The sequence below is a fragment of the Bos indicus genome, chromosome 15 (assembly GCF_029378745.1).
Source record: "Bos indicus isolate NIAB-ARS_2022 breed Sahiwal x Tharparkar chromosome 15, NIAB-ARS_B.indTharparkar_mat_pri_1.0, whole genome shotgun sequence".
Lineage (NCBI taxonomy): Eukaryota > Metazoa > Chordata > Mammalia > Artiodactyla > Bovidae > Bos > Bos indicus.
The window spans coordinates 18714175-18726649 of record NC_091774.1 but is presented as its reverse complement, the minus strand read 5'-3'; positions in this window follow the sequence as shown (position 1 = coordinate 18726649).

The following is a 12475-nucleotide window of genomic DNA, read 5'->3' as shown; positions in this document are numbered from 1 at the left end:
TGGTTGCCAGGTGGAAGGAATAGCTAGGGACTTTGAGAAGGTCATGTCCACACTCCTATATTTAAAATGGATAACCAATGAAAACCTATTGTATAGCACATGGAACTCTGCTCAAGGTTATGTGCCAGACTGGATGGGAGAGGGGTTTGGGGGAGAATGGATACATGTATATGTATGGCTGAATCCCTTCACTGATCACCTGAGACTATCACAACATTGTTAATTAGCTACCCCCCAATACAAAATGTTTTTGGTGTTAAATAAATAAATAACACTAAAAAATACTCTAATTCTGCAAGTATGAAGTAGAAACTAAACAATCTGAAGTGATCAGCCAGATCAACCAGTCTGCACATTGCTTTTTGTGAACCTCTGGTCTAATAGATTATAATTAATCATAACAACTGGGACTTCCCTGATGGCTCAGATGGTAAAGAATCTGCCTGCAATGCGGGAGACCCGGGTTTTATCCATGAGTCAGGATGATCCCCTGGAGGAGGGCATGGCAACCCATTCCATTATTCTTGCCTGCATATTTCCACGGACAGAGGAGCCTGAGAGGCTACAGTACATGGGGTCGAAAAGAGCTGGATACAACTCTGCGACTTTCACTTCACTTCATAATAATTGAAGCTGATTATAATTATATATATATATATATAATTTGAATCAATTCCAGTTTAATGCCACTGAGGTTGCACCATAATAAAACTCAGAAAGATTAACATATGAAAAGAAAATAATAATTAATAGTCTCCATATGCCCTTGAATCACATTTGAGCCATAGAAAATACTAACAGCCTAACAAAACCATCTCCACTCAGGGATGTTATCAATAAAACTTACTAGCTCTCACACATAAGGATTCTGATAAAGAAGTCTACTAATAAAAATACTTGAGCGTTCATGCTCTAATCATTTGTCTGAAAGGAAGTAATCCTCTATCACATTTTTCACTTAGTGAGAAATTGGAATTTAGGTCTTTTTAGTTGGTCTATGGGGTTGCACAGAGTCGGACACGGCTGAAGCGACTTGGCGGCGGCAGCAGCAGCTAGTTGGTCATGGCCAGCAGGTGGCAGTCTAGGACCACGTGCTATCTTTCTCTTGCTGCTGCTGCTGCTAAGTCGCTTCAGTCGTGACCGACTCTGTGCGACCCCGTAGACGGCAGCCCACCAGGCTCCCCCGTCCCTGGGATTCTCCAGGCAAGAACACTGGAGTGGGTTGCCATTTCCTTCTCCAATGCATGAAAATGAAAAGTGAAAGTGAAGTTGCTCAGTCGTGTCCGACTCTTAGCAACCCCATGGACTGCAGCCTACCAGGCTCCTCCTTCCATGGGATTTTCCAGGCAAGAGTACTAGAGTGGGTCGCCAGTGCCTTCTCCAATAACTGAAGCTTAGAAAGATTAAATGACATGTCCAGGGTCACCGACCACTGGTATTGTATTCCAGTTTGGCACTGAAAAATATTTCTAATTTCTATCTGTATTATCACTGAACTCCTTTAATCTAACTGTTGCAGGAAGGAGGACCCCTTCCAGGGCCCAAAACTGGGCTCTTGTCTAACACTCAGAAATGAATTGTCTGAGGAGACACATGTGCTGACAAAGCAAGAGATTTTATTGGGAAAGGGCACTCGGGTGGAGAGCAGTAGGGTAAGGGAACCCAGGAGAACTGCTCTGCCACGTGGCTCGCAGTCTCAGGTTTTATGGTGATGGGATTAGTTCCCAGGTGGTCTTTGGCCAATCATTCTAATTCAGAGTCTTTCCTGGTGTCACACGCATCGCTCAGCCAAGATGGATGCTAGCGAGAGGGATTCTGCAAAGTGGACGGACACACAATGTCTCCTTTAGACCTTTCCCGAACTCTTCCGGTTGGGGGTGGCTTATTAGTTTCGTATTCCTTATCAGGATCTCCTGTCATAAAACAACTCATGCAAATGGTTACTATGGTGCCTGGCCAGGTTGGGCGGTTTCAATCAGTATATTTCCCCTAACATAACCTGTTCTAGGAAGAATTAAGAGCTTCACAACAAGTAGTTTATCTTCACCTGGAGCTAATCTTATTATTCCTAACATGAAACTGACTTTGGTTACTTAAGATGATCTCAAATTTAATTGTCTACTGAGTTCAGTTCAGTTCAGTCACTCAGTCATGTCCGACTCTTTGTAACCGCATTGAATGCAGCACGCCAGGCCTCCCTGTCCATCACCAACTCCTGGAGTTTACTCAAACTCATGTCCATTGAGTCGGTGGTGCCCTCCAACTATCTCATCCTCTGTCATCCCCTTCTCCTCCTTCCTTCAATCTTTCCCAGCATCAGGGTCTTTTCCAATGAGTCAGTTCTTCGCATGAGGTGGCCAGGTGGAGATTCAGCTTCAGCATCGGTCCTTCCAATGAATATTCAGGACTGATTTCCTTTCAGATGGACTGGTTGGATCCAGTGAGTGGATCCACTCACTTTGTACTACTTTTGTACTATTTCTGCATATTTCTACATTTTGTATAGGTTAAATAAGAATCTTTATCAGGAAATTACCAGTTCACCTCTGTAGAGAGCTTGGACAGGTTTACTGACAAAAAGGCTGAACAAAGTGAAATCTATTACATTTCCTGGACCCACGATAAAACTGAGTTTGCAGAGCAAACTGGCAGCCTGAAATATGGAAAAACAGACAAATCCAAAGATTCATAGCCAAGATTTGCCTATCTGAAGCAGAAGCTGCTAAAGTCATAAAAACTGGTAGGAAAACTTAGCTCATGATTTTGGTGAATTATTGGAATCTGAATGCAGACTAGCATAAGTAGGAGCCACAGTCTCAAGGCAAAAGGCCTAGGGGGTAGGGGGCAGAAGGGAGGGTGGGGAACAGGGGAGGTGGCCAATCCCACTGGGTTCTCAAAGTAAAGATCTGAGGAAAATGCCCTTGTGAGTCTCGCCAGGGTTAGGGAAGCATAATTATTATAACAACTTTACCAGAGCCTTGTCCCAGGTTCATGAGGGAAGGACATTCCTCTCACTCCAGCCTTCTCATCTTCCTGTCTCACCTAAAGTGAGGTAAAGGCTATCTAAGAATAAATACTTGCGAAAATCATGGGCAAGAGACGTAGGCCCAGTAAAAGGTTGACAATGGATTGGAAGATTGTACACCACGCCCCCTTCCTTACACTTTACCACTACTCCAGCAAGGCTCCAGTGTAATAATAATGGGTTATAACTGAAAAAAACTGCAAGACACAAGTTCTTCTCTGAGAGAACTTAGGGCAGACCAAGGTCAACAGAATATATAAAATCAAGAACACTAGAGGAATCTGATTCCTTCGGCACCTATAGCTACAGCAAACATTAAACAAAGCTCAACTCCTAGCCAGATGACCATAAATTCTCACACACCTCAGCTCCTGTTACCTAATACGACACACTAGGCTTTCAACAAAAAAATGAAAAGAAATGTCAATATTCAAGAAAAGAAAGTCCAAAGAGGCAAAGCAAGCATCAGAACCAAACTTAGATATGAATCAGATGTTCCAAGGATCGGAAAAGGAATTTAAAATAACTATGACTAATATGTTAAAGTCTCTAATCGAAAAAGCAGACAACATGCAAGAACAGATGAATAATGTAAGCAGACAGAGAGAAATTTTGAGAAAGAAGCAGAAGGAAATGCTAGAAATCAAAATCATTTTAAGAGAAACTTTTAAAAAATGTCTTTGATGGGTTTACCAGCAGATTTGACAGCCACGGGAAGAAGATAGGTCAATAAAAACTTGAAGATAAGTCAATAAAAGCTCTCCATGCTGAACTGAATAGAGACAAAACTTGACAATCAGAAAAGTGAATTTTAAAAATGTCAAATACTTTTGAAGATATCACATATGAACACTTGGAATGCCAGAAGGAGAAGAAAGGGGAATAGAAGAAATATTTGAAGTAATAATGGCTGCAACATTCCAAAATTAAAAACCCCAAACCACAGATCTAGGAAGTTTAGAGTTACAAAGTAGAATAAATACCAAAACCAAACAAACAAATGAGCTACATGTAGGCATATGTAATAAAACTGCAAAAAACCAAAGGCAAAGGGAAAATCTTCAAAGAAGTCAGAGGAAAAAAGAAATATACTTTTTGTATAGTGGAACAGGGTAAGAAGTATAGCTTCTCATTAGAAATCTTGTAAGTAAGAAGAGAGTAGGGTAAAATACTTAAAATGTCGAAATAAAAATAAAATATATAAATAATTATTTAAACTAAATGATAAAATATCTTAATCTTTTTAGTGGGAAAAAGATCTGCTTGGACATCTCATAAAAGAAGACACAAGATTTTTAAAAAAGCATATAAAAAGAGGCTCAGTATCATTTAATATTAAGGAATTACAAATTAAAACAACGATAAGATACCATTCAATTCAGTTCAGTCACTCAGTCGTGTCCAACTCTTTGCGACCCCATGAATCACAGCACGCCAGGCCTCCCTGTCCATCACCAACTCCCGGAGTTCACTCAGACTCACGTCCATCGAGCCAGTGATGCCATCCAGCCATCTCATCCTCTGTCGTCCCCTTCTCCTCCTGCCCCCAATCCCTCCCAGCATCAGAGTCTTTTCCAATGAGTCAACTCTTCACATGAGGTGGCCAAAGTATTGGAGTTTCAGCTTCAGCATCAGTCCTTCTATGAACACTCAGGACTGATCTCCTTTAGGATGGACTGGTTGGATCTCCTTGCAGTCCAAGGGACTCTCAGGGGTCTTCTCCAACACCACAGTTCAAAAGCATCAATTCTTCAGCGCTCAGCTTTTTTCACAGGCCATTATACTAAAATGGCCAAAATCTAAAAAAAACCCAAAATACCAACTGTTGGGGAAGATTCAGTAGGGACTCTCATTCACTGCTGGTGGAAGTGCAAAATAGTGCAACTATTTTGGAAGACAGCTTCTGATAAAATTAAATGTTGTCTTTCAATGTAATCTAGCAATTGTACTCTTAGGTATTTACTCAACTGATTTGAAAACGTGTGTTCACACAAATACCTGCATGTAAATATTTAGTATTTTTTATAACAGCCAAAAACTAGAAGCAATCAAGATATCTTTCAATAGATGAATGGATAAGCAAACTGGTAAATCCTTGCAATGGAATACTATTCAACAAAAAAGAGAAATGGGCTCTCAAGTCACAAGACATGGATGAATCTTAAATGCATAGTACTATCTATGTGAAAGAAGGCAATCTGAAAAGGCTACATACTATATCATCTCAATTTTTCAAAACTCATAGAACTTTACAGCACAAAGAGTAAACATCAAATGTATGCAAAAGAAAAATTAAAATGGGGAGGCAGAGGGATCCCAGATGGACTGCAGAATGTGACCAAAAAAATCTAAATGTATTACAAATGTTTAAAACAATCTCACTGAAGAGGGTAGGTGAGAAAGGTGCTGACCAAAGGAACTTTGGAAATGGAGTCTGCAAATCTAAGGCAAAAGGAGAGTGAAAGTGAAGTCATTCAGTTGTGTCCGACTCTTTGGCAAAAGGAACTGTACATAAAGACTATACTCCAGTGTATCAAGTTGCTGCCCACAGGAGTGCAGGTTAACAATTCTGAAACCACTGTACATGTACACTGGAAATGAGCAATTAAGTAAATTTGCAGTGGATATTAGGAACCAGTTTTCTCACTGTTGTATGGGAGGAAGCTAGAATAATCTGATTGTAATGAATTAGTGTTAGAGACACTTCAATGGCACACCTAGTTCTCATATATTCTTTTCTAATATTTTTTTCAGTAAAAGTAACTAGGCCCCTTGGAGAAATGGCTATTCTAGAAGTGAGGCAAGAAATAGACAAGATGAGCCTGGAGCATCTTGTAGGATCAGAAAGTAAGCAAGTGCACAAAACACGAAACAAAACCCCCGAATGATGGAGTATATCAAAGGGATACAGGAGTCAACTGAAAGGCTTATCAACAGTCAAACCTGGAAAATTTTGAGCAAAAATAAAGTTGTATTGGATAGTAACCCAAAGCATAAAATAAATATCCACAAGTCCTTTCTGATACAAATAAATGATTGCTTGATAGAATAAATAAATAAATGGAGGAGAATAGACAAATCTCCCATGCAGAAGAATATTAAATAATTTAAGTAGGTAGTTACCCTTAAGGAGATGTAGCATAATTCTCCACTCAAATCTGCACTGTGCATGGTGACTTTTTTCCAAAGAGTACAGCATGGAAAAGGAGAGAAAAAAGTAATTTTACAGTAAAGAAACCTGATAACCACTGCCTTAGCCAGGTGATCAAGATTAACAGCAACAGCGATGTCACATTCATAGTAGATACTCTTGATGTGGGTCTTCTCTCAAGGCTCAGTGGATAAAGTATCCACCTGCAATGCAGGAGACACAGAAGACACAGTTTTGATCCCTGGCTCCAGAAGATCCCCTGGAGCAAGGCATTGAAACCCACTCCAGTATTCTTGCCTGGAGGATCCCAGGGACTGAGGAGCTTTGTGGGCTACAGTCCAAAGGGTTCCAAAGAGTTGGACACAACTGAGCTACTAGGCACGCACTCACACTTGATGTGATGTAAGGAGAATGGCACTTTACTGTATACTCTTCCTCATAAAAATGCATAATTTCAGTCCAATCATGAGAAGGCAATGGCAACCCACTCCAGTACTCTCGCCTGGAAAATCCCATGGGTGGAGGAGCCTGGTAGGCTGCAGTCCATTGGGTCGCTAAGAGTCGGCCACAACTGAGTGACTTCTCTTTCACTTTTCACTTTCATGCATTGGAGAAGGAAATGGCAACCCACTCCGGTGTTCTTGCCTGGAGAATCCCAGGGACGGGGGAGCCTGGTGGGCTGCAGTCTATGGGGTCGCACAGAGTCGGACACGACTGAAGCAACTTAGCAGCATGAGAAAACATCAGTAAAACTCCAACTGAGGAATATTCTGTAAAATATTTGACCAGTACTCCTCAAAGTTGTCAAGGTCATCAAAAATAAGGAAAGTCTGAGACGTTGTTACAGCCAACAGGAACATAAAGAGACATCCCAACTAATTGCAATGTGGTATCCTAGATAGGATCCTATAACAGACATCCACTGAAGAGATTTGAATAATGGTAGTTTAGTTTATGTTGTTTTTTAATTGTGACAAATATTTTGCAATATGCTAATAATAGGGGAAATTGAGTGTGGTATATGTAAGAACTCTGTGTACCATCTTCACATTAATCTTGTAAATCTAAAGCTGGTCTAAAGGTAAAAGTTTATTTTAAAAGTCTTTATCAGAATTTGCATATGCATCAGTAAATTATCCTGAATATCTCAAGGTAATAGTACCACAGTTGAACCTTTGAGATTGAATTTTTAAGTTGCATAGAAAAGGAGTCATTCTACATGCAAAAATGCATGTGAGCAAAAGTTTGCATGCCTGCATTATTAGTTTCTGCGTTGTTGTACTACTAGTCATCTGCAATACAAACAGACACAAGCTATCATTAGTTATTCTCTTGGGCTCCAAAAACATATGGTGACTGCAGCCATGAAATTAAAAGAACGCTTGCTCCTTGAAAGAAAAGCTGTGGCCAACCTAGACAGCATATTAAAAAGCAGAGACATTACTTTGCCAACAAAGTTCCATCTAGTCAAAGCTATGGTTTTTCCAGTAGTCATGTATGAGAGTTGGACCATAAAGAAAGTAGAGCACCAAAGAATTGATGTTTTTGAACTGTGGTATTGGAGAAGACTCTTGAGAGTCCCTTGGACTGCTAAGAGATCAAACCAGTCAATCCTAAAGGAAATCAATCTTAAATATTCATTGGAAGGACAGATGCTGAAGCTGACGCCCCAATACTTTGGCCACCTGATGTGAAGAACTGACTCATTGGAAAAGATCCTGTTGCTGGGAAAGATTGAAGGCAGGAGGAGAAGGGGGCGAAAGAGGATGAGATGGTTGGATGGCATCACTGACTCAATGGACATGAGTTTGAGCAAGCTCTGGGAGTTGGTGAAGGAGAAGTAAGGCTGGTGTGTTGCAGTCCATGGGGTCGCAAAGAGTCAGACATGACTGAGTGACTGACTGAAATCATTACTGGCACAGTCTAGATTTTCTAGATTTTTCTCTAACTGGACATGAACTTTGTTGAGCCACTGATGATGATGTTCCAGACAAAGAATGGCACTGCTGGCTTTCCTCTTGCATTCAATGCAGTTAGAAGACAAGGACTCCCTTTTCACTCTTACTCCCTGACCTTCTAGAACATGAGAAGTGCTCGCCCTTGATAATCTGAACATCATTTAAAATCCTGCTTGGGCTGTGGAGGCTTACTTCAAGGTTCTTATGGGGGGGTCAAAGATGAGGAGCACTGATTCTTCAAGAGAGTCACCTTAAAAGATAATGACACCTGAGAACTGTCATAAGAGTTTAAATCATGTGATATCAAGTTATCTTTGTTACTGACATGAAAGTAATGCCTTGAGTCAGATTCTTATTTAGAGAGCCAAGGATAACAAACGTCTGGATATTGGGACCACTGCAATACTTATAATAGTCTTATGAAGGACCACCAGATGAATATAGATTCTATTTAGAATGTATCTATAATACAAATATACATATATATCCTATCATATTTTTGAAAGAATGTTTTCCAAAATTTTGAGAAAGTTGCCTCAACATATGCTAGAGTATGTAGAATGGCTCACACCCAAGTACACATTCTTTGTAACCCCGGGAAAGTACAGAAACCTAGAGGAATAACTGTCTTCTGCTACTAGGAGTCCATGTCCAAGATACTCATGATCCTGGAAGAGAACAGCTACAGGGAAGGTTAAGAATTTACCCAAAGTGCTCTCTTAGGAACTAGGGACTGTTATAATTGCAGCTGAAGATGATCGGAGTCTGAGTTCTGCCTTTTTGTTCAATGTTTATATGACTTTAGCTGAGCACTCAACTGCTCTGAGTCTGATAGAAACCCTAAAAACTACTTCATGGAGTTTAGGATTTAAATGAGAAAAGTGATAGAAATCAGAGGTCAATAAATCAAATTAATTGCTTATGCTAAATCTAATGTGAACCCTTCTGAATATAATAGAAAAAAAGGAGCACTACTTTCTTTTGAGAGAAGGGGAAATGAGCTTGATTAAGCTATGAAGAGTTTTGTTTTGTTGAGAAAGGGAGGGCATTTGGGAGGTGTCAGCTGTCTGCTTCTCTGCTGAAACTGAGAATAGAGAAGGAAAAGAAAGTGGATGCTTCCATGTGTAATTATTTTCTTTACCTTGCATGCCACCTTAGGACCCTCCTTGGAGACAAGGAAGCTGAGAAACTGAATTTGTGTCTCCCCACATCATAGACAGATGGGAACGGCTACCTACTCCAATATTCTGGCCTGGAGAATTCCATGGACTGTATAGTCCACAGGATTGCAAAATGTCAGACACGACTAAGCAACTTTCACTTTACCTTATCTCTCAAGTATCTCTCAAGTATCTCTTCTCTGGGAATGCTCTCCTGGAGCGAGGAGGAATGCTGAGAAGAATAACAGTTGAAAAGCTTTGGCTGGTAGCCTTATACCTTGGACATGCACCACACAGCCTCTGGGCACTGACACGAGGCATCAACTGAGTCAGCTTCATTTTTATTAATGATGAGTATGAAAGCTACATAGATAATAGTTTTAATCAAAAATATTAGTATCTTGATTCACGCATTGCATCACTTTACTTGAAATGGTGAAAGGTACTTTTTTTTCTATAAAACAGAAAACATGAATACAAGTTTAAGTGAAAGTGTTAGTTGCTCAGTCATGTCTTATTCTTTGCAACCCCATGGACTGTCTGTGGAATTCTCCAGGCAAGAATACTGGCATGGGTCGCCATTCCCTTCTCCAGGGGATCTTTCCAACCCAGGGATTGAACCCAGGTCTCCTGCATTGCAGGCAGATTCTTTACTATCTGGGCACACAGCACACCACAAGGTCATCAAACCAAGGTCTCTGAAATAGTCACACATAACAAGCCCTTTAAACAAGGAGTACCTGTACTTCAGTCCAGTGTACATGTAAGGGGTCAGACACATGCTGCAAAAACATAAATCTCATCCTCCTTCAAAGATGTTGTAAACGAGCAAAATATGAGTGTGGTAATATTGAAAGCAAAACAGGGGACTTTGTGTTGGAGTCTCCATTTATATATGGTGAAACTTAAGACGTTGGAGATGAACCAGAAATCTTTTATTTGGAAAGACAAACAAAAAATAATTTCAGATGGATTTCAATGACATGTAAACCCTGGGGGAAGGAGAACTTAAGTAGCTCAAAAGGAGTGTCTCATATTTATGAAGAGATGAAATTATTTGAGGATAAAAGCATGGAAGACAACGTAACCTTCCCCAAATCACTTTAACTGACAAAGTGAAAGTGAAGTCGCTCAGTCATGTCCAACTCTTTGCGACCCGTGGACTGTAGCCCACCAAGCTCCTCCATCCATGGGACTCTCCAGGCAAGAGTACCGGAGTGGGGTGCCATTTTCACTTCAGCATAAACACAAACATTTACTATGTCTGAGTAGGAAAGCCAACAGCTATCAAAACCTGCCTAGAAAATAGAGCTGCAGTCCAGACCACATACCCAGTCTAGCTCCACTGTTTTAATCACTACACTCTGTATCTCGTTGTCAGATAAGGCAGGCTCGAGTTCATATTTGCCATGTAATTACCAGCGTGATCTAATCTCTCTAAACCTTTTCCTCATCTGTTAAATGGGGACAGTTTCCAATACCTGGGTATTTCGTGAACATTAACTGAGATAATGCCCAAAGCCTCTTAGCGTGTGTGCTTCAACCCTGAGTACTGTTATTACTGCTTTCCTATCTTCTGAATATTGACATTGTTGTTTTGTGAGATACTTTTAAATAAAAATGATATACTGATAAACTTTTTTAAACAATTTTGATCGCTGTACTGTATACCTCACTGTAAGATACTCCACAAGGTTTCTTCTGTTGTAAAGAAGGTTTTTCTCTGTTGATTCATATATGTTGGTCTTGAGCCCAGTAACTGTTGAATACTCAATAGTAGCTCTAGAAGTTTGTAGATTTTCTTGGAAGCTTTGATGTGTCAGTATCAACAAGTAGGGTCACAGAAGGTTTCCCTAAGAAGTATTATTTTATCTAAGTCTTAAATGAAGACTGGAATTTAAACACAGGAGGAAATGTATAAGGAAAGGCGCCAACTCCCTGCATCTCCATGGCACTTCTGTTAAGCTCTTTGCTCCCTTGGGACTATTTCCACTGCATAAACATCTCCCTCCCACTGGGTACTGTTGCCTAGAGGGATTCTTCCCATCTTTGTCTCTCACAGCCACAGGATCATCTCTTTCTCCCTCCAAATTTTATCTCATCTCTGCTTTCTGCCTGCTGTTTGGAACTTGTTTCCAGTTTCACTTTCATCTGGGCTTCAAACTCTCCCTAGAGGTTCCAGCCGGAGCAGTGTCTCACATCGCTTAGAAAGACAGGCCAGACAGCAAGCCTGATAGACTAACACCAAACTGCTTAACTGCAAGTGGTAAAAACTGGGGGAGATGGGGCTTTTACGTTTCAGAAAGGTCACTTTATCTGCAATGTGGAGAGTGGATTCTGGGTGAGCAGGACCAGAAGTAGGGACATGGCTTGGAGCCGTTAAAAACTAGACAATAGGCCCAAAATGGAGTTACTTAAGCCAAGTCAAATGTCAACAAACTGATTTAATTACAATTTTGGATCTCCAAGAAATGGAAATGTAAACCAGTCAATCAGGAATCATCTAATCAGCACTAGTTAGATAATCTGCCTCACAGAACCCTGCATGCATGCTAAGTTGCTTCAGTCATGTCCTCTTTGCAACGCTATGAACTGTAGCCTGCCAGGCTCCTCTGTCTATGGGTTTCTCCAGGCAAGAATACTGTAGTGAGTTGCTATGCCCTCCTCCAGGGAATCTTCCTGACCCAGGGATGGAACCTGTGTCTCTTAAGTCTCCAGCATTGGCAGGTGGATTCTTTACCACCTGGAAAGCCCCATAGAATCCTGGTATTCCCTAAAGGAAAGTAACTTTACAACAACCAACCTACTTATTTCTCAGTGTAACTTCCTTGTTCCTGCTCCCTTCTGCCTATGAGAGTTTTTCATTTCATACCTCTTCTTGGAGCACCTTTCTATCTCATAGATTTGATGCTGCCCCAATTCAACTCTGATTTTGCTCAAATAAACTCAAAATTTTAATATGCCTCAGTTTATCTTTTAATGGAGGTTATTGAAATAAAAACCAGACATAACATAAAAAGGCTATGAGAAAGAACAGTGGCTGTAAGGAAGCCTTTTGGATATAAAATCTGCAGACTTGGAGGTGAATTTGATATGGAATTTGAGAAAAAAGGATGAAGCTCAGAGTTTCAATGTGAGTGACTGTGTAAAATGATGGTGTCACCAACTAAGTTGGAAACAC